Raw genomic sequence first — 20,293 nt, 5'->3', positions numbered from 1 at the left:
ATTCTAAAATCAGTAGGCAAACTGATTAGGTCTTTAACGCTTTGCCTTAACTCAATGCTGCATATTCTCTGCTTGTCATGCCCACATAGATATCCTGTTCTAGGACCTCTCTAAAATATCTGAAATATGATGTTTGAGACGTGCAGTTGCTTGCTCTATTTGTGGAGGTAAAATGTGAGCCTTTTGACTGTTCTACCTTTGGTCCAGTCCTACGTGTTTTGTTTGTCGCCTAGAATTTTCTCCTTTTAATTACTGTAGGAGAGTCTTGATCCACCTTAACTAGAAGTCCTAAATACCTCCGGGACTATATAAGTAAAAGGACGGGTAATGCACGCATAGGATACATCTTAAGGTTGTTAGAACACTTTAGGCTATGACCAAGGGGAGGGTAATTGGGTAGTAAAGGATATGATGACCTGTGCGCTAATGCCACGTGTAACCCCTCTATTTGAGGAAGGCTCACCAGGTGTGGTACAGATATGATCCTATAGGCTAACAAACCTAGGATCCCCTTTACCCCGTTTAAATAAACTTTATGTGTTTATGCGCTTTGTTTCTTTAATAACTAATTCACATAATTTGAGTTTGGTCAGGACCCACTATTGTGGACCGCAAGGGGTGCCTAACACCTTCCCCTCAAGGGTATTTCGAGCCCTTACCCAAGTCTCTGGTAATGCAAACCGATTTCATGAGTTACTTGCTTTAGGTGCGCTAACGCGCCTTAAATCCGTTAGGTGGAGACTCTTTAAAATTCAAATACCCAATTCCCAAAAGGAAATGAGTTGTTCCCAATGAATGTTGAAACCCGGACTGCGTGAGGAAAAAGGGGGCACGACAGCATGGCGACTCTGATGGGGATATTTTAGGCTCTTACCATAACGAGCTTGTTTTGTGAAGTAGTCCCAAGCATGCTTTATTTTGTTGATACAATCTTTCCCTTTCCCCTTATTTGGATTTAATTGCTTATTTTCAAGCATTTATGATTTCTTTTATTTCCTGAAACTGACTTGTTTCCTTGTTTTCCTTTTGTAATTGTCTTTCAATTGTTTAAATACCGCATTTATCATTTTTAACGTGCAAATACTTGACAACATGCTATTTATTGTTGAATAAATCATGTTCAACATCATATTCCGCTCGTGCATAATCAATCCTATAATAACGCTTGATGGGTGTTCGCGATCTTCCTATATGTCACCCTTTTAAATTCGGAAAGGCGTATTTGCGGTAAAACTAGTCAATCAGTGGTGCGTTCGACGGTTCCGTTCTTTTCCCCCTCAAGTTGTCCGCTTGAGGGTCCCATCCTAGACCTCTATAGTAACCTTACTCTGATCAATTGTGCATGCATCATGGTCAAACCTAGCCGAGTTAATATGTTGTCCGCATAATAACCCTTTAAGACAAGCCTCTCCCAAATGTCCATCGGGTTTTTCATAATCCCAACGGACACAACCGCAATTGTGTGCATTAATTTGGAGAAGTAAGTGCCATTAAGCTAATCATTGTTGTATAAATAGACGAACCTGGAGGGGGAAAGGGCCTAACCATCTTTTGTTTTGTAGAAATGAGGCACGAAGTCCCCCGGTTCGGCATGGTCGGTAGCATACCTTCACGTTTGCTAGATTGGTGGAGGGATCTTCCTTCAAGTGACCAAAATCAGGTTAAACGAGTCCTAGGAAATTTGCCTTCTTTGTTGGATCTTCAGCTAAACAAAATATTGATCGAGGCTGCCACCATGTTTTGGGACAAAGAATGGGTTGTGTTCCGCTTCGGAAACATAGAAATGACGCCTCTGTTGGAAGAAATAGGGGGATTTGCTGGGCTACCTTGGGATAGCTCTGGTTTATTGGCACCAGAAAATCGCAACACTAGGGGATTTTTGAAAATGATGGGGTTAAAGAAGAATGATGACCTGGAGTGCCTGAAAAACTCTTACATACCTTTCGACTTCCTCTATGAGCGATACGGTCACAGGAGGTCCTACCGTATCTTCGATGATGAACTCTCCATCACCTCCTTGGGTTGGACTCATCATAGGGTCTTTGTGTTCATTGTGTGTTTCTTGGGCATGCTAGTGTTCCCGATCCAAGGGGACAGAATCCACACCAGGCTGGCCATGGTGGCCAAAACTATGATGGACAGGATCGAGGGGCAGACATATACCATTGTCCCTATGATCATTGCAGATATGTACGGGGCCTTAGAGCGCTGTCAGAAGGGGTTCAGATTCTTCGAGGGTTGCAATTTGCTGCTGCAAGTTTGGCTGCTAGAACATCTCCAAAGGGATCAATACCGTCAAGAGTTTCCACGAAGAACGTGGAATGATCATATAGCCTTCCACCATCCCAAGAAAATGACATATATTCTGGACATTTTTGCTCAACCAAAAGACGCTATAGGATGAGTGCAGTTTCTCAACAATCTGACTGAGGACCAGGTTCAATGGATGTTCGAATGGTTCCTTACCGACGAGTTCATCATCAGATCCAGGGATGTTCCCCACTTGGTACTGATTGGGTTAAGGGGAATATACCCTTACGCTCCCCTCAGAGTTATGAGACAGGCAGGAAGGAGACAAGTCGTACCACGAGTCGCTAAGATGAGTCACTTCATAGCCGATTTTCAGGGTGACTCCATCCCATAAAAGAATGAAGCACAACACATGTGGAGCTTGAAGATTATCATGGAAAAGGATACCATCGAGCTGTATCGATATCATCGGGTCATACATACTTTTACCCCTCATGGTTGGATGATAACATAGCGGGGATCTTCGAGCCAAGGGTTGGTCCAGGAAACAGGGTTATAGACGAAGTTGCCGAAGCACAGGTGAAGTACAACAAATTGCGCAAGAGAATCCGTGAGTCTGAAGTTGAGCATATGGAGCAGCATAAGGCCGACATGGAAACGATCAATGAGTGGAAAGAAAGGGCTGTTAAATCCAGCAAAAGGTTGGAGTATCCGGAGTACAGTCTAATGGAACTGGAAGGGAAAATGAGAAAGAGAGTCACCAATTTCCAAAACACTGAGGGAAACGAAGGAGGGCATTTGGCAAAGGCATTCTTAATGCTGAACCTACGCGAACTGGGGGAATTGATCGACAAGAGCATCCAGTCTGGAGAGGGTATTTCTGGGACTAAATAGATTAGGTTTACTTGCTTTGTAAATGTAATAAGGCCAAGTGCCATTAGTGACATTATCTTATTGGGTCGTCTATTTTCACATTAATTAAATGAGGCAATTATTGGCACTAAATAACGGGGCTCCCAAATTAGGACGCGAATTTATATTCCCGAAATATGTGTTTAAATATTGCAAACTTTCCTGAATCATTACTGACTTAGCTACCTTTTGTTTTTCTTTATTTCTTTTGATTATTCCCATTCCCCAAAGGCTGGTTCATGCATACTGGCATCATCAGCTTATCACACAAGATCCACGGGCCCTCCACCTTCTCCACCTCCTAGTCCACCAAAGGCAAGGAAAAGCAAAAATGGGAGATTTGAACGGCGCCAAAAAGGAAAACAACACACTGGTTGAACATGCAGAAACTTCTGATAGTCGAGGTACTCAGGCCCCAAATGAAGCAGTTTCACAGCTCGAACAAAAGATACTGGAACTCTAGGGTGAGCTTGAGCATGTCCAGAATGTGGCAAACCTATCCTTCTCACTCAGGGTCCCGGACATCAGTCATCCAAACACTCAAAACCCCTCACCACCTCAAAACACACCCAACAAACGCCCACAAAATCCACCCGTACCTCACCATTATACAACTGCCCCACAAAATCAAACTATCCCACCACAGTACCAGCCAAACACCAACCACACTCCACAAAATGCTCCACCAGTCATTCTTGAACTCCAGAATCCCACCAATGATCACCACTATACTCAAATTCCAGGTCACCAAAACAACCTTATATATGTGGAGACCCTACCTCACTCCATTCAACCCATCTCCTATGCAACGGAATCTGTTGAGAAGGACATGCTCATTAAGAATCTGGTCGAGGAGCTCAGGAAGTTGACCAGCCGAGTTCAAGGCGTAGAAGGAGGCAAGGGGATAAAAGGTCTGAACTATGAAGACATATGCATACAGCCGGATGTAGAACTGCCAGAGTGTTACAAACCCCCCAAGTTCAAGACGTTTGACAGTATAGGTGATCCCAGGGTTCATCTAAGGACCTATTGTGACAAGCTTGTCGTGGTCGGAAAAGATGAAAAGATCCATATGAAGCTTTTTATGAGGAGTCTTACGGGAGATGCCTTGTCTTGGTACATCAGCCAGAATCCTAAGAAATGGCCCAACTGGGTGAGTATGGCGTCTGATTTCATTGACCGATTCAGGTTCAACACAGAGAATGCACCAGATGTCTTCTACATTCAGAACCTCAAGAAGAAGACCATCGAGACTTTCCGTGCGTATGCTACTCGTTGGAGGTCAGAGGCGGCCAAAGTCAGGCCAGCGGTGGACGAGGAACAGATGAAAAAGTTCTTCGTCAGAGCACATGATCCGCAATATTATGAAAGATTGATGGTTATTGAAAATCATAAGTTCTCTGATATCATCAAACTTGGTGAAAGGATAGAAGAAGGCATCAAGAGCAGGACGGTAACAAACTTTGAGGCATTGCGGGCCACTAATAAAGCATTGCAGTCAGGGGGTATATCTAAGAAGAAGGACGTGGGAGCAGCAATGATCGCCCAAGAACCCAAAACTCCATTCGTATACCGAACCTCTCCACTTGCATATCAAGCACCTCCACCCACCTATCAACCGTCACCTCCACCTACATATCAACCCTCGTCCCCTAGATATTCCCAACCAGCCACTGCCTATCACACCTATAATTCCCAACCATCTCATTTTCAGTCACCTCCAACTCGTTAAAATTACCCAAGACCAAGACCCAATTTTGACCGCAGACCACCCAAACAATACACTGCCATTGCTGAACCCATCGACCAGCTATATGAAAGGTTGAAGGCTGCTGGTTATGTCACTCCCATCCCTGATATGGCCACAGAGAACTCATCCCAATGGGTTAACCCAAATAAAACCCGTGTCTACCATTCCGATATGAAAAGGCACACCATTGACGAATGCCGCACATTGAAGGAAGAAATCCAGACTTTGATTGACAACAAGATCATCCAGGCAAAGGAGGCTACACCTAATGTCCGCAATAACCCCTTCCCAGATCACAGGGTGAAGGTGTCAATGTGATTGAGATGGATGAAGAATGGGATCCGGAGGGATCAATCAGACTTATCAAAGAGGGTGACGACCCCAAGAAACTCACAGTCACACTCAATCCTATTATAGTGCAGGTACCCGCTAGTGGAGGTCCAGGTAACAGCATCAGTCCTATTTGAAGTTGAGGTAGCACCCCCTGCAGTTGCACCTATTCTATTTGAGGTGAAAGTAGCCACACCATTTACAATGATAGTATCAACCACACCGCCTTTCAGCACCGAGGCTGTACCATGGGATTATGTGGCTGAAGCCAGAAGAAAAGGAAAAACCAAGATGGGGAATCTGGTGCTGCATAAGGGATGACTAGGATCGGAAAGGTCTATACACCCGAGCATTTGGGAGAGTCTAGTAAACAGGCCTTTAACAGACCTCCCGTTATTAAAACAGGTCCAGATGACCTCTGGAGGAAAGTACAAGCAAGAGAGTATTCAGTCATCGATCATCTAAACAAGACTCCTGCTCAAATATCTATCCTATCGCTGCTACAGAATTCAGGAGCACACAGGAACGCTCTGATGAAAGTATTGAACGAATCATATGTGCCCAATAACATCACAAGAGGAGAAATGGCTAACATGGTGGGACAGGTATTGGAAAGTCACAAAATCACTTTCCATGAGGATGAGTTGTCGCCTGAGGGTTTGAGTCACAATAGGGCGTTGTCTATCACAGTGCAATGTGAAGACTACTTCATTACAAGGATCTTGACCGTTGGAGGATCCAGTCTCAATATTTTCCCATTGACAACACTGAAGAGGTTGGGCAAAGGCCTATACGAAATACGAGAAGGGACAATGAACGTAAAGGCATTTGATGGGTCTCAGAGGGCTACCATTGGGGAAATTAATCTCTGACTGCAAATGGGGCCTACGCGGTTTGATGTCAAATTTCAGGTGCTGGACATATCTGCATCCTACAATCTACTGTTGGGATGACCATGGATACACGCAGCTGGGGCTGTGGTGTCAACTTTGAATCAGGCAGTAAAGTTTGAGTGGAACCATCAGGAGGTGATTATCCATGGAGACGAGAGCAACCCCATTTACACCAAGCCAATACAACCAAAGCGCCATGGTACCACTTTTGGCCTGGGATATCAATACACTTGGCAAGAATACAATGACTGGTCACCACCATGTCGAGGTCCGTACTATCCATTGGAGAAGCCTATACCGCACTTGAATCAGACCTTCCAACAGGCCGACATCATATGGGGATCAGAGGAGAAAGAAGCACTGGCAACCTTAAGGAACCTATTCTTGGAGGATGAGGATGTGGACTGTTGTGTAATTGTTGAGGAGGAGGGGGAGGAAGGCCCTACCATTCGAGCTATGGATAAAGGATCGTTCCTCAAGAATTGGACTATCAGACCATCCAGGGCCCGACGAGTCCCGAGGTAGCAAGGCTGAACAACATTGTTTTGTTTTTTTTTAAAGAAAAATGATTTCCCTTTTGTTTTAAATAAATAATCCGAAACGTTGTTTAAATTATCGAAAATTGCTTTTATGCTTCAATGAATCAATATTTATTATTACCATTCTCTCTCTCATATCTTTATCTATACAACATTACCATTTCCTGTCTTGACAAACCAACAACTATGACATGTAATGAGACGATGCAAAAAAAGGATAGTGATTCGGAAGAAGAAGATGTCTTACCCGAGGAAATTGTCAGTGAAGTAGAAGACTTTGAGAACAAGCCTAAGTCCAATCTAGATGAAATAGAAATAATCAACTTGGGAGACTCTGAAACTGTCAAGGAAACCTACATCAGCATCCACTTGTCGCCATCAGAAAAAGAAGAGTACACACAGTTCTTGAAAGGGTATGAGGACATCTTTGCATGGTCATACGATCATATGACTGGGTTAAGTACATCCATTGTGGCTCACAAGTTTCCCACAAACCCAGCGTGTTCACCAGTGAAGTAGAAACTCAGGAAATTCAAGCCTGACATGAGTCTGAAAATCAAGGAGGAGGTTACTAAGCAAATCAAGGCCAAGGTCCTCAGGGTGGTTGAATACCCAACCTGGCTAGCCAACATCGTGCCAGTTCCAAAGAAGGATGGGAAGGTCAGGGTCTGTGTTGATTATCGGGATCTCAACAGGGCCAGCCCACAGGATAATTTCCAACTTCCAAACATACACATCCTAATCGACAATTGTGCCAAGCATAAACTCCAGTCGTTTGTGGATTGTTTTGCCAGTTACCATCAGATCTGGATGGACGAAGAGGACCTTGAGAAAACGGCTTTCATTACACCATGGGGAATATATTGTTATAAGATGATGCCATTCGGTCTAAAGAATGTTGGGGCCACCTACATGAGGGCTATGACTATCATTTTTCATGACATGATACATAAGGAGATCAAAGTATATGTGGACGACGTCATCATCAAATCCAAGAAAGCCACAGATCATATAGCCGATTTGAGGAAGTTTTTCGACAGACTGCGAAAATACAACCCAAAACTAAACCCCGCAAAATATGCATTCGGGGTTCCTGCCGGAAAGTTACTTGGGTTCATTGTCATCCGCCGAGGGATATAATTGGATCTGTCAAAAGTCAAAGCCATCCAGGAGCTGCACTGCCGAAGAGTAAGAAAGAAGTAATGAGTTTTCTAGGACGGCTAAACTACATCAGCCGGTTCATAGCCCTGTCCACAGTTATATGTGAGCTAATTTTCAAGATATATAGGAAATATGCTGCAACTTGTTAGACCAAAGAATGTCAAAAGGCTTTCGACAAGATCAAGGAGTACTTATCAACACCACCAGTCTTGGTCCCGCCAGAGCCAGGTAGACCCTTGCTACTCTACCTTGCAGTGCTATATGGAGCCTTTGGCTGCGTTCTGGGGCAGCACGATGAGACGGGGAGAAAGGAACAAGCTATCTATTACCTGAGTAAGAAGTTCACCCCATATGAAGCGCGATACTCTCTATTGGAACGTACCTGCTGTGCTTTGACTTGGATAGCTCAAAAGCTGAGGCATTACTTCTGTGCCTGCACAACATACCTCATATCAAGGATGGATCCCTTGAAATATATCATTCAGAAACCCATACCCACTGGTAAGTTGTCTAAACGGCAAATCCTGTTGAGCGAGTTTGACATTGTTTATGTGACTCAGAAAGCAGTCAAGGGACAGGCATTGGCAGATCATCTTGCTGAGAATCCCATGGAAGGAGAATACGAACCCCTGAAAACGTATTTTCCCGATGAAGAAGTGTTATTCATAGGAGAAGACATTGCTGAATCCTACGACGGTTGGAGAGTGTTCTTTGACGGAGCAGCCAATTTCAAGGGAGTCGACATTGGAGCCATCTTAGTGTCTGAAACTTGCCAACATTACCCCGTATCTGCTAAACTCAGATTTCACTGCACCAACAATATGGCAGAGTATGAAGCCTACGTACTAGGGCTCAACATGGCCATCGACATAAATATTCAAAAGTTGCTGGTAATCGCCGATTCAGATTTTCTTGTGCACCAGGTACAAGGAGAATGGGCCACCAAGAATTCCAAGATATTGCCATATCTGCACCATGTGCAGGAATTGAGAAAGAGGTTCAGGAAGATAGAGTTTCGGCATGTTCCCAGGATTCAGAACGAGTTTGCCGATGCATTGGCCACTCTGTCATCCATGATACAACATCCCGACAAGAACTTCATCGATCCCATCCCAGTAAGGATCCACAGCCAACCGGCATATTGTGCCCATGTTGAAGAAGAAAGAGACGGGAAGCCTTGGTTTCATGATATCAAAGAATATTGGGCAAAAAGAGAATATCCGGAGCGTGCAAATCATACTCAGAAACGTACGCTTAGGAGGTCGTCCAATAATTTCTTCCACAGCGGGGGAACTTTGTACAGAAGAACTCCTGATTTGGGATCGCTAAGGTGTGTCGATGCAAAGGAAGCTTCAAAGCTACTTGAGGAGATACATGCCGGGACCTGCAGCCCGCATATGAACGGCTTTGTCTTGTCCAAGAAGATACTTAGGGCCGGTTATTTCTGGATGACCATGGAGACAGATTGTGTCCAGTATGTCCAAAAATGCTACCAATGTCAAGTACATACCGATATGATAAAAGTGCCGCCAAATAAGCTCAATGCAACAAGCTCACCTTGGCCATTCGTTGCCTGGGGAATGGATGTCATTGGTCCAATCGAACCCACCACCTCAAATGGGCATCAGTTCATCTTGGTAGCTATTGATTACTTCACCAAATAGGTCGAAGAAGCATTTTTCAAGGGTTAACTAAGAAAGTCGTAGTAGATTTTGTCCGCGACCGAATTGTTTGCCGATTTGGAGTCCCAAAATATATCATCACTGACAATGCCTCTAATCACAACAGTGATCTGATGAATACCATGTGTGAGACTTTCAAAATCAAGCACAAGAATTCCATAGCCTATAGACCTCAGATGAACGGAGCTGTAGAAGCCGCTAACAAGAATATCAAGAAGATACTAAGAAAGATGGTAGAAAATCACAAGCAATGGCACGAGAATCTACCATTCGCTTTATTGGGATACCGTACCACAGTCCACACATCAACCGGGGTAACTCCCTACTTACTGGTTTATGGAACTGAAGTTGTTATTCCCACTGAAGTGGAGATCCCTTCCCTGAGAATCATACAAGAAGCTGAGCTCAGCGATGTAGAATGGATAAGGAGCCGTTATGAGCAGCTAGCCCTCATAGACGATAAAAAGATGAATGCAGTGTGTCATGGGCAACTCTATCAGAAGAGAATGTCCAGAGCCTTCAACAAACGAGTCAAGCAGAGGCAGTTCACACCGGGGCAGCTGGTGTTGAAGAAGATCTTCCCGCATCAGGATGAAGCCAAAGGGAAATTCTATACCAACTGGCAAGGCCCTTACATGGTTCATAGAGTATTGATAGGAGGAGCCCTCATACTTGCAGAAATGGACAGAGAAGTCTGGCCAAAACCGATCAACTCAGATGCAGTCGAACGATACAATGTGTAGCTATTTATGTTTTCACAAAATGATGTAAATTGAACTACGCTTGACCTGATTCCCGTTTAAGAGGGGATACGTAGGCAGCCCTGTGGGTTCGATCATATCATAATAAAATTTTCATTCCCCCCTAGAACCAGACCCTCAAAATTCGGGAGCAAGTCCAGCCAATGCCATCATATGCCAGAAAGTCAGAAATCAATCAGAAACTGGGGCAGAATTTTGAGGAGGACACTCAAAATTCCAAAGCAATTTTAGCCGATCGCAGCATGTGCAGCAGTCAGACGTGTCCATCTAACTGGGGCAGAATTTTGAGGAGGACACTCAAAATTTTATAGCATGAGAGGTTGCGATGTCTTGGATTGTGTCACAGTCGCTGGTTCATCTAACCAATCTCTAAAATAATATATTTTTATTACGTCTTTGAAACTATGCATGCTTGCTTATAAAATGACTCTGTTTAGCCAAAGCTACCCCCCAATGATTTGAACAGGACCTTCGGACCAAGCGAAGCAAGCCAAGAAAGCCAACAGAGGCACGAACCGACCTCCCCCTTTACAAAACTCACAATTTTTCTTTGGATGTAGGAGCGAAGAATACACATGCTTCCAAGTCACAATCTTCATAACAACCGTGGTACTGAAATCTGTTATCAGCTAAGAAAACTCTGCTATCACTTGCTATTTTATTTCTGCATGGGACTAAGCCCTGTACCGAATCCTGCATGAGGCTAAGCCCTGCCTCCATTTTACATAAGGCTAAGCTCTGCCTTCCATTTGCATGGGACTAAGCCCTGTCCCAAATCCTGCATGAGGCTGCCTTGCCTCCATATCTGCATAAGGCTAAGCTCTGCCTTCCATTTGCATGGGACTAAGCCATGTCCTGAATCCTGCATGAGGCTAAGCCTTGCCTCCATATCTGCATAAGGCTAAGCTCTACCTTCCATTTGCATGGGACTAAGCCCTGTCCTGAATCTTGCATGAGACTAAGCCCTGCCTCCACATCTGCATAAGGCTAAGCTCCGCCTTCCATTTGCATGGGACTAAGCCATGTCCCGAATCCTGCATGAGGCTAAGCCCTGCCTCCATATCTGTATGAGGCTAAGCCCTGCCTCCATTTTGCGTAAGGCTAAGCTCTGCCTTCCATTTGCATAGGACTAAGCCATGTCCCGAATACTGCATGAGGCTAAGCCCCGCCTCCATTATGGTAAGGCTAAGCTCTACCTTCCATTTGCATAGGACTAAGCCATGTCCCGAATACTGCATGAGGCTAAGCCTTGCCTCCATATCTGCATAAGGCTAAGCTCTGCCTTCCATTTGCATGGGACTAAGCCCTGTCCCATATCTGCATGAGGCTAAGACCTGCCTCCATTTAGCATAAGGCTAAGCTTTGCCTTCCATTTTGATGGGACTAAGCCCTGTCCCGAATCCTGTATGAGGCTAAACCTTACCTCCGTATCTGCATAAGGCTAAGCTCTGCCTTCTACTTGTATGGGACTAAGCCCTATCTCGAATCTTGCATGAGACTAAGCTCTGTCTCCATCTGCATGAGGCTAAGCCCTGCCTCCATATCTGCATGAGGCTAAGCCCTGCCTCCATTTTGCATAAGGCTAAGCTCTACCTTCCCTTTGCGTAGGACTAAGACCTGTCCCGAATCTTGCATGAGACTAAGCTCTGTCTCCATTTACATGAGGCTAAGCTCTACCTCCTATTTGCATAAGGACAATCATCGCTTTTATTTGCCGAGACTAAGCACTGTCTCTCCGGCACTATCTATTTGCTCCTCTTTCGGGCTAAGCTCTTCCCACAACCTCACAAGACTAAGCCTTGTCTTGTTGTTTTTATCGTCATATTATTGCACATATGGGCTGAAATATCGCGAACTTGTCCAAAGGCGTCATTGTCTAAAGGCATCATCCTCATAGCCGGAAGACACCATGCCATGGCCTGAGGATATCTCAAATTTGCATATCATTATTCAAAGGAGTCATGGTTCGGAGGAACCATTTTCATGGCCCAAGAACATCATTTCATGGCCTGCGAATCCCCCACCGAACAATTCATAGCCCAGGATATCATGGTCTAAGGACGTCATCCTCAACCGTCCAAAGACAATCTTTCATGTTCTAAAGGGAATTTGCATCATCTACATACTCACATGCATTGTGTTTTAAATTTTGCAGGTAATCCAGGAGGTAACCGTTCTTCGAACATGTGCAGCCTTCGCTCCGATTTCCGCTCGTACCATTTCTTACATTGCAAATATAACTGATTCCTTTCGATTACCCACCTTACTTTGTAACCATTCAAATATCTGCCCTATGATACATCCGTCACACTCCAAACTCACAAATCATAACTCCATCAGATATTGCCCTTCATAAAAGAACCTTTTCCATCGGCTTCATTCACTGTTGGGTTCAGAACTACACATGGCCTGATTCCTGTAAAACCAGAGATATGTAGGCAGCTAAAAGACCAGGGTTCAGCCTCTATTTTTTCAAAACATCCATTCAGTCAAAATTGGTCATCATTTCTTTACCCGAAAACTCTTTCATCCTTCTCGGGTATAGAGGGGCAGCTGTTGATACCCAATTTTTCCCTCATATATTTTAAATTTTGCATAAACACTTTCAAAATATTATACATGAATTTGCAAACATGCACAAGTATTATTGCAATTTTTCTACAATTTTCAAGGCCCAAAATCTATTTATTTCTGCATTTTTAATTACATAGACGTTCAAAATTATCCCTCATATTATTCTATAATGATTTAATCTATTCATCATTTCTGGTCATATGAGTGTTCAAATATTTTAATTGCTTTTTTTATAATTACATTTACATTTTTGGGTTATAATTGCAATAAATTTAAAATAATAGCCCATGCATGCATCATTACATTATTTCACCAGAAAATAGCTTTTTATATTTTTTATAATATTGAGTAATTATTTCATATCATTTTATGCATAAAAATCATTTTTTATAGTTTGTTAATTATTTTACTAATTAATTGGGTATATAACAAATAACCCTTTTTAATTTCATTTTAACCCAATTATACCAGCCCAAATATCCTATAACTTAGCCCAAATCTACCCAGGCCCAATTTTTTATCTAACCCGCCCAGCCATTGACTAATCATGGTCGTTGATCTCAAGAGATCAACAGTCCAGGAATTAGTTTCCATTTTTAAGTACGTGACCCCCCCCCCCAAAACCCTACCTCACTTCTCATTGTCTGTCGTCTTCGTTTCCCTAATCCCTCCCCTTCTATCTCAATCACCCCCTAAAACCTCACCGCTGTCACCGGCAAAACTCTCCGTCTATGGGGTTTCTCTGCAATTTCCGGCCCTTGCCGGCCTTCTACATCTTCTGGTTGTTCGCTTACATCGATCTATAAGAAAATCTCAAAGAGATTCAACCTGGATTCGTTTGAAACATTTCTCGCAGGCCTGTCTATGGCCATTTTCGCTTGTGAGTACTATTTTTTTCTATTTATGGTTCGAATCTATGGTTTTGGACCAAGTTTCCTTTCATCTCTGTCATTTTCGAAAACCCTAATCTTATAACTACTTAGGTATGTTTAGAACCTTGTAGATCCGAAACGTTTTCAGCGCTATTTGATATTTTTCCTCAAAAATCTTCTGCTTTTGTTATTACTATTTTGATTCCAGTGCTTTTCTGAAATTAGGGTTTCGTTCTAAGTTTTCTTCAAAAGGGTTTTCGACTTCAAGTGTTCGAACCTGATTATTCTTTACTGGTTTGACTAATTTTGTGTATGTTCTTTAAACCCTAGGTCTTTTGTGTTTATTGCACTAACCACTTCAATCTTTCTCCCGTTATGTGTTTATTTCTGTCAATCAAATATATAAATTGATTTTATTTAGGGTTCGAATTAGATTTTCCTGTTAAAATCAGTATTTCTCTGTGATTTTTTTTACCTACTTCCTTATTTGTGACTTTAATTAATAATACCCGCCTTATTTAAACTATCAGTCTGATTTAGGGGGTTTAATTGACTCCTATATGGTACGTGATTGATTTATTACCTTATTTGAGCCCTAATTGATACCGTTAATTGACTCTCCCTACTCTAGGGGGTCTCTCCCAGATTTTCTGTATGAATTGATTGGTTAAATTCCCCCAATTAACTGGTTGATTTATTTGATTACCCTTATTTTATGAACTATGATTCACTCTTTACCTTATTTGTTTTACCTCATTAAGTGCTATATATAACCTCATTCTAATTCTTCTAAAGACATGAACAACAGTTCAGAAACACGCACACACACAAACTTTGCTCTCACTAAAACCTTTCTGCTACTTGTGTTCACTAGATTGTCTAGCCGGCTGAAAGCCAAGGCTAGATCACTAAGTTCTGCACACTTTCACCTACTGTTTTGTTATCTTTAACTGGTATGTTTCCATTCCTAATGCCATTCATCATGTTATGAAGCTTAAACCTATGTGCTTTCTTGTCTGTTGCTTTACTTCTGTTGAATCCATGACTTTTCTGTATTTCAATTAGCATGACTACTTATGGACCCCAACTAGTATGGCTACTTTGTGTGACTGAATCTTTGTGGTTCTTCCTGTATTCTTCAGCATGATTGCCTCTGTATCCAGACTTATGTCTCACTGTGTTTAGCCAACATGTTTATTACAGTGCTTAAGTCTTGTGTGTTCTTAAATAGCATGCTTATCACTAAGTATGATTGTAATTTGGACCATAAATCAGTATTCTTGCCTGCTCTATTAACTAACATGACTGCCTTCACCCTTCCTCTTATGTGCTCCTGTTTCAAGTGTCTTGTGTTCCCAACCCCTGCTCCCTTTTGTGTAACAGTTTGTACATCTAGAACTGATTGACAAACTGAAGTTTAAACTGGGCAATGTGATGCTTTTGTGACTATGCTGTTGTTTGCTGAACCTTCCTTTCCCTCAAAAGGTTTTCAACATGTTTTTCACTTCTAATATGTTTCTCCAAACTATTACTACTCCTAAAGTATTTTCACTCCTAAATATTTTACTTCTATACTTTTTCCAAAAAAAAAAATCAACTATGTCAAGCACTCTCACTTCTACCCTTAGATTACTTAAGTTCTGCCCCTCCAGTGTGTGTACTGCCTAGGAATCCACGAGATTCCTCCGAACTCTGGCACACTGGGGCTGGCCCTTCCACAGGGCACATAACTACTCTTCTATTTGAAAGGGTCTTGGTGTGAGCATTGCTCGGGGTCCCTGAGGCCCTTGGGAACTTTGACGCACCAGGATATCCTTATTGGACATCATAAGACTATGGCATCTGGGACTGTTTTAAGGCCTGGTATTTCCTGGTTCACTTTGGGCCTATTTCAAGCTCCCTATTGTATAGCTTTTATTCATTATGTAATTCGTTTATGGTCTGTAATAATAATCCTTGTAAATAGATATTGGGGAAATTAGTAAAAGGGAAGGGGATTCTTATATGATTTTTGTGAGGGAAATCGGGTAGAAATCATGCCTTTAGGTTTACTATGCTTACTTGCATTAAAAATCATGCCTTAAGTCTGTTATGTTTACTTGCATTAGAAATCATGCCTTAGGTTTATTATGTTTACTTGCTTTAGAACCCATGCTTTTAGGATTGTTTGTCATACTAGAAAACATGTTATAGGCTCATCACCTCATTTGTTACGAAATTCTTCTTCTGCATAATCATGATCACCTAGAAATTCTGTTATTAAATTACTGCTATAATCCTTCTTAACAAAAACGTCCATTCGTTATGTGCACTAGAGATCCTGCTTTAGAACTATTATTGCATTCACATAAATCAGTAACTATCCTATTTAAAAGCAATCCCAACACCTAGATATCATGTTCTAGGATTAAAAGTATGTAAACCAACTCTGTAATGTTCAGCACCTAGACCAGCATTCCTATAATACTTAATAAGTTCAAAACTGTTTGTTTTAAATTAATCATGATTACATTTTAGACGGCATGTTTATAGGGTATCTCCGCCTAGGTAAACCCGTAGGTAATTAAAATCTTATAAAAACTGGGAACTATGTTATGCTTATTTGTAAACTGCCCAGATTCAACAGATTCTGAAATCAGTAGGCAAACTGATTAGGTCTTTAACGCTTTGCCTTCACTCAATGTTGTATATTCTCTGCTTGTCATGCCCACCAAGATATCCTGTTCTAGGACCTCTCTGAAACATCTAAAATTTGTTGTATGAGACGTGCACATGCTTGCTCTATTTGTGGCGGTAAAATGTGAGCCTTTTAACTGTTCTATCTTTGGTCCAGTCCTACGTGTTTTGTTTGTCGCCTAGAATTTTCTCCTTCTAATTACTGTAGGAGAGTCTAGATCCACCTTAATTAGAAGTCCTAAATACCTCCGGGACTATATAAGTAAAGGGAGGGGTAATGCACGCATATGATACATCTTAAGGTTGTTAGAACGCTTTAGGCTATGACCAAGGGGAGGGTAATTGGGTAGTAAAGGATATGATGACCTGAGCGCTAATGCCATGTGTAACCCTTCTATTTGAGGAAGGCTTACCGGGTATTGTACAGGTGTGATCTTATAGGCCAACAAACCTAGGACCCCATTTACCCCGTTTAAATAAACTTTATGTGTTTATGCGCTCTGTTTCTTTAATAACTAATTCACATAATTTGAGTTTGGCTGGGACCCACCGTTGTGGACCGCGAGGGGTGTCTAACACCTTCCCCTCAAGGTTATTTTGAGCCCTTACCCAAGTCTCTGGTAATGCAAACCGGTTTCATGAGTTACTTGCTTTAGGTGCTCTAATGCGCCTTAAATCCGTTAGGTGGCGACTCTTCAAAATTCAAATACCCAATTCCCAAAAGGAAATGAGTTGTTCCCAATAAATGTCGAAACCCGGACTCCGCGAGGAAAAAGGGGGCGCGACAGTAGGTGTCATCGTGATCCTTAAGGTGGGATTTTAGGTCGTGAGACCATCGCAGATGCGGAATTCACTAATCTGCCGACCATTCACTTATGCAGAACTCAAGCCGCTTATGTGGCTCTGCTTCTGCGAAAACCCCCTCGTAGATGCGAAACACCTAGTTCCAACCAATGTTCACTTCTGTGCCCTCTTGTTCGCACCTGCGATTTCGCAGATGCTGAAATAACCTTCCATCTGCCCACCTGATGACGTCCTAATCCACTACTAAAAAGTAAATGGACACGGTCGCATACAATATAATTTACCCAATTATGAGTCGGGGTCGAATCCCACAGAGAACAATATGTAGGCGATTAGGAATGTAAGAGAATTATCACTTGTTATGCACTGCTAAATACTTAGAATTGTTTTTAGAAAATGTTTATAACTAAATGCGGAAATGTAAACTAACCTAGAAAACAAGTAAAATGATCAATGGATACAAATATGGATACACGGGGAATTACACTCAAGTAACGATCCAATGTATTTCATGATTTTACAAATATGAGTGAGTTTATGTTAATTAGCCTCGGGCAATAATTCTATATTAGCTTCTTCTAAAGACTAACAAGACTTCCCCAATTATGGCTACAAGTAGATCAATCCTATCCCTATGTAGAATCTATAAAATAAGGGTTAAAGCCTCAAGTTCTTGTTAATTAATCTTTCCCAAAATTAATTCAAAGTTAATGGGCGAGTCCTAGGGTTAGCTAATCCCTTAGAAAACATTAAAGAACAAGAATAATTAAAGGAACAATAACTCACTTCATAAAGGATGAAAAATCATTCTATACATAAGCACAACAAGATATTTAATCCACACTTTAATTATGAATATTTCCATGAACAAGATTCAAGTGTTGGAGTAATTACTACACACTTCGATATACAATACAAGGAAGGAAATGAAGAAATGAACATAAATGGGTAAGAAATCCCCAACCAAAAGCTTCAAGTCTTCAAGACCAAAGTGTGTGTGCAAACCCTAGCTTCCAAAACTTGTTCTTCTCTAGTCTAAGGACTGAAAATAAGCCAAAGATGTTTTATAAATGAGCTGGTTGTGTATTAAATGGTTTGGGGTCGAAATCGTGAAATTCCAGAACTGCCCAATTTTTCCGCCCAGTTTATTCTTTGGTTCGCGGCTACACACTCTTGTTTGCAAAGGTTTGTTTCCTTCAGCCTCGCATTCGCGATTGATCCTTCGCGTTCGCGAAGGTTTCAGTTCTGCTGCTTCGCGTTCGCGGAGTGTACTTTGCGTTCGCGAAGGTCTGGCTTTCTGCTTCTTCGCGTTCGCGCTGGGCCTTCGCGTTCGCGAAGGGTAAATCACTGGCCAGGTTTCCAGTGTCCATTTTAGCTCTTTTTTGACTTGTTTTCACTTGGTTTCTTCACCATCACTTCTAAATCACATACAACCTATAACATAGAAGTAAATGACATCACGATTTTATCAACCGAACATAGCAAAAATCCAAATTTAAAGACGAGATAAGTTGGTAAAATACCCACTTATCAAACCACCCATCAAGACTCCACCCAGCATGGCATCTGCGACCACCCTGGCCGCTTCTGCAATTACGCACCTGTGGCCTGCCCTTCGCTGGTGCGAATACACCAGAAATCAGGTGCCTTCAGCAATACCACCAAGTCCAAGAATGATCCAATATCAATTTGAAACATACCCGAGGCCCCTTAGACCCTGTCCAATATACCAACGAGTCCTAAAAAAATAACACGAACCTACTCGAGGCCTCAAACCAGACCAAACAACATCAAAACTACAAATCGCACCTCAATTCAAACCTAAGTAAACTAATGAACTTTTAACTTCCAAAACTCATGCCAAACCATATCGAATAACTCCTAATGACCTCAAATTTTTCATGCAAGTCCCAAATGACACAACGAGTATATACCAACTCCAATAACCACAATCCAAACCCAATATCAACAAAGTCAAACCTCGATCAAACCTATCAACCTTCCAAGCCTTCAACTTTAAAACTTCCACCAAAAAGTACCAACCAACCTATGGACCTCCAAATAAAAATTCAAACATACGCCTAAGTCCAAAATCATCATACGAAGCTATTGAAACCATCAAAACTCCATTCCGGGGTCGTATACATATAAGTCAAACTTTCAAGGTACTAGGTGCCCTAAATCAATCCAAAACTCTCTCGAAACCACACCAATCAACCCCGCAAGTCACGTAACCATAAGTGTGTGTGTGTGTGTGTGTGTGTATATATATATATGTATATAAAACTCGCCGCTGACCACCATTTCCATCAGGAACGCTCCTCTGTTTGGCAAAATCCTTGTCGTGGTCTTTCATTTCCTCGGATCGCCATCGCCGATTTTTCACAAAACACTGTCAACAACCACAATAATCACCAGGTGGTCATATTAATCCAGCAGTAAGAAATTCAATTCTCCACCAGATATAACAGGCTGAAGCTATTCACAATCCTTTGATTCGCCGCCTTTCCCTCCTTTAATTTCTCAAACTTGCATTTCTTGGAGAAAGATTGAGTCTTTCTTGGAAAATTTCGTTTAAACTGAAACGCATTGATAAACTCGATAAGGATTTATATCAACAATTACTGTTACTTTATTCAAGATATGAGTCTTTCTTGGAAAATTTTACATTCTTTTTAGTGGGGTTTAGCCACCGCTACCTTGTTCCATCTGTTATCTTTTGCTATTTTCATTTGCTTCGTCACTTCGATTTCTCCGTTAACTGAACATTTTTGCTTTTAGAACTCCATTATAAGTGTTCCCCAAGTGGCGTCCTTAATCATGATTTTCTTGCGAAGTGTATTAAATTGGAGAAAAAGACTTCTTGGTGGGTCTAAATTCCATAGAAAACACAAAAATATTCGTTGCAATCCATCACCGCCGACCAGGTTCTATTATTTCTCACTTGTCTTGATATTCTAATCGGGTTTTATTGTTCCTCTCTAGTCTTGATATTTTAATAGTTTGATATCTTAGTGTGATTGTATCTGCTTGTCTGCCTATTTAGTTCTTGAATCTTTAGTATTGTTTGCCCTAGCATTGTCAAATTA

Source organism: Nicotiana attenuata, unplaced genomic scaffold, assembly GCF_001879085.1.
Source record: "Nicotiana attenuata strain UT unplaced genomic scaffold, NIATTr2, whole genome shotgun sequence".
NCBI lineage: Eukaryota > Viridiplantae > Streptophyta > Magnoliopsida > Solanales > Solanaceae > Nicotiana > Nicotiana attenuata.
This window is presented reverse-complemented; position numbering follows the sequence as displayed.